This window comes from Pteropus alecto, unplaced genomic scaffold (assembly GCF_000325575.1).
Source record: "Pteropus alecto unplaced genomic scaffold, ASM32557v1 scaffold146, whole genome shotgun sequence".
In the NCBI taxonomy this organism is placed as follows: Eukaryota; Metazoa; Chordata; class Mammalia; order Chiroptera; family Pteropodidae; genus Pteropus; species Pteropus alecto.
Window position 1 is genome coordinate 26830261 of NW_006442107.1, and position 3468 is coordinate 26833728.

Genomic DNA, 3468 nt, shown 5'->3' on the forward strand with positions numbered 1-3468 from the left:
TGGATAAAAGGTCCCTTCCCTTTCTGGAATCCAAGGACTCTGCTTTGACCTAAAGTTGTTCCTGCCTTATAATGAGCTAAGGAGAATGCTGAGTTTCAGTGACCCTTATCAGTAGCCAGAGGACCTGAGTTACCAGTTTAAAGGTAATTATCTAAGTTTGAAGGAGAGGGTCTTTCTCCAAAGAAAGGAGGAAAGAAAAGACTTAACTAGGTTTAGTAAAAAGACTAAGAATTTTGCAAATAATGGCTTGTATCAGTAGCACGTTCTCTCTCTGACACTGTTTCCATCACATAGCCTTCTAGTCTGTGGTCAAATCGCCTGCTGACTCCCTCTTAGAATAACACAGATGGTTGTATTTAAAGGACCCACTAGGGTAATCCAGGATAATCTCTCCATCTCAAAATTCTTAATTTAACCACATTTGCAGTCTTTTTTCTTTTTTAGCAATATAAGGCAATATTTTCAGGTTTCAGAAATTAGTATGTGGATATCTTCTGAGGAGTCATTATTTGGCCTACCACATTTCCTAACTGATCACCCGACCTCAATTATTTCTACTATATAGGCTATTCTCAATGCAGCAACAAGAGTAGTCTTTTTGAAATTTCAGATCATGACATGTTTCTTCCTCAGAACCTTCTAATTGATCCTCATTTGATTCAACTTAAAAGCTAAATTTTTACAAGGCCAACAGGAGCCAAATTCCCTACATGATCTGGACTCACATTTCTCTCAAACGTCACCTTCTACTACTTCCTCCCTTGCTTACTCTCTCCCCTCCAGCTGGCCTCTTAGCTATTTCTGGAACATATCAAGCAATTCCCCACCTTAAGACTGTTGTATTTGCTGCTATCATCTTTCTACAGGTAATCATGTCACAACTCTCTCTCTTCAATGCTTACATATGACCTTCTCAATAAGTTTTACCCCAAAACTCCATTTAAATTTTAAGCTCTAATTCTACATTCTTTTTTTTTTCTTACACTTACTGCACCTGGTCTTTCTAGATGATCTCTCATCCAAGTACTAACCAGGCCTGACCCTGCTTAGCTTCCAATATCAAACACAATCTGGCTTGTTCAGGGCGGCATGGCCGTAGACCCTAATTCTATATTCTTGATCCTTACTTTGCTCTTTTCTTTTATCAAAACACTCATTAGCATCTTATGTCCTGTATAATTTAATCATTTACAATCATATTATTCATTCATCACTCTCCATTGGAATAAAAATTCCATTTTGTTCAATGATATAGATCAAGTGTCTGCAACAGTACCATTAATTGAATAAATGAATGGCATTCTCTGCTAAGAAATTATTTCCTTAGAAAAAAATCTTTCATATAGATGTAGGGCCAAAAAGCTTAAATACTCTTATGGACCCTGAAAGATCCTCATTTCACTCTGAATTAAATTCCCTTCAAAGTGCCGTATTGCTCCCCCAAATGTTCATATTATTTTATATTTACATGAGCTATATGAGTTTACTTATTTCACCATCATCTTTTAAAAACTGGACCTGTGTTTCCTCTCTTTAAAACAAATAGCAAATACAATGTTTTGGACCAATACGACGTAGATCTACTTCCAAGATAGTCATCATACATATATTGAGCATCTAATAATATGATGGATTATTCTATGTATTCAGGAAGTAAGTATACAATAATATGATTATTTAAAGCATCATGAATGGTCACCATTTATTCAGAAGAGAAGCAAACATGTAAGTGAGTAATTGGCATTTGTTTATTCACAAAGGATGAATAAACATCAAAAAATTTTCAGAGGGTACTATTAAAGCTCAAGTTGAACTATTATATTTTGCAATTTGATATACTTAGATGAAGTTCAAGTAAGAAAAAAGATCCTTCTTATTCTGTTTCTACAGGGGTATTTTATTCTGCTATTAATTTTCTGACATGACAGGAGTGAGCCTTCAAGGAACCTATCACTAATCCCTAAGGGTATGATTAAATAACATAGAGTAATGTGGAAACCAGACTTTTATTTAAAAGAGAAATATTTACTTTATCTTTTAACTGTAAAAATCTCATGAGCTACTTCTCCAGGATTTCAATTTCAACAAAAATAGACTCAGAGTTTGGATTGATCATGGGAAGTTCCTGGTCAGACTTGTATATCTCTGCTGTGACTCCAGCCAGAGCTATCTAAGAGTAAATCCTATCTATGAGCAGCAGGTAGAGCTCATGAGGGTGACAACTTCCTAAATAACTAAACTATATCAAGAACATTTGGAGAATTAAAATTCAAATATTACAATAGAAAAAAATCATCTTAAAGGTATAAACTTCTAGTTACAAAATAACTAAGTCCTAGAAATGTAAAAATAATATCATATTGCATATATGAAAGTTGTAAAAAAAAAAAAGTAGATCTTAAAGGTTCTTATCACAAGCAAAAAAATATTTATAACTATGATAGTGATAGATGTTAATTAGACTTATGTGGTGATCATTTTGCAAATATAATGAGATTGAACAATTATGTTGTACACCTGAAACTAACACAATGTTATATATCAATTATATCTCAATTTTTTAAAAAAGAACATCAGTAACAACAAAAACAGAAATTCCAAATACTTCTTTGGCAATTCTAATATAAAAGAATTTTTTTAATTGTGTTTTCTTTCTCTAAAAAGGAAGACAATTGAAGAGACAGATTTAAAATAAGATTAAAAATAAATTATCCTAAAGTCATGATATCGGTGACCTAGAGAATAAGACCTTTATTTAAGACCATAATAGCACAAAGGGTTATGATACACTTAATGATGTGAGATCAAAACATAAACTTGAAATTTACTAAGCAAATTTCCTATTTCTAGTAAACTATCTTTTCTCTAAGATTGACTAGAGTCACTTTTTAATAACAATTTTTGAGATTTTTTACTTTAAAGAAAACATGGAACATTTTAAAGTAATCCTCTTCTTCCTATCATTCTACTCCATCATTCTCTGAATTTAACAGTTATAAATAACCTGAAAAAAAATCCAGAACATCCTCCTTATTGCTCATCTCTTAAAAGCTACAAAATGTAAACTATGAAATAAGTCTTTGAAGTGTATATGCTAATAGTTAAAGATATAAAAGTATCTTGGCAAAAGCCTTCAAGTTGGAATTAGAAAGGTTAGGTTTGTGCCCAAAATACTCATGCTTTGTATAACTCTAAAAGCGTGTAATTTCTTAAAAATAAAAGATGTTATTAGGAGTACCAACCAAGATGGTGAAGTAAATAATTGCTTTACTTGCCTCCTCTAATGACCATATCAGAATTACAACTAACCTACAGATCAACCATCGCTGGAAGTCTCCTGAAGTCTAGGTGAACAGAAGTCTTTCAACTTGGGACATACAGAAGAGGCCACCTTGAGACTAGTAGGAGGGGTGGAGACATGGAATGGACTGGTCTCACACCCATATGTGACAGTTGAGATACAGAAAG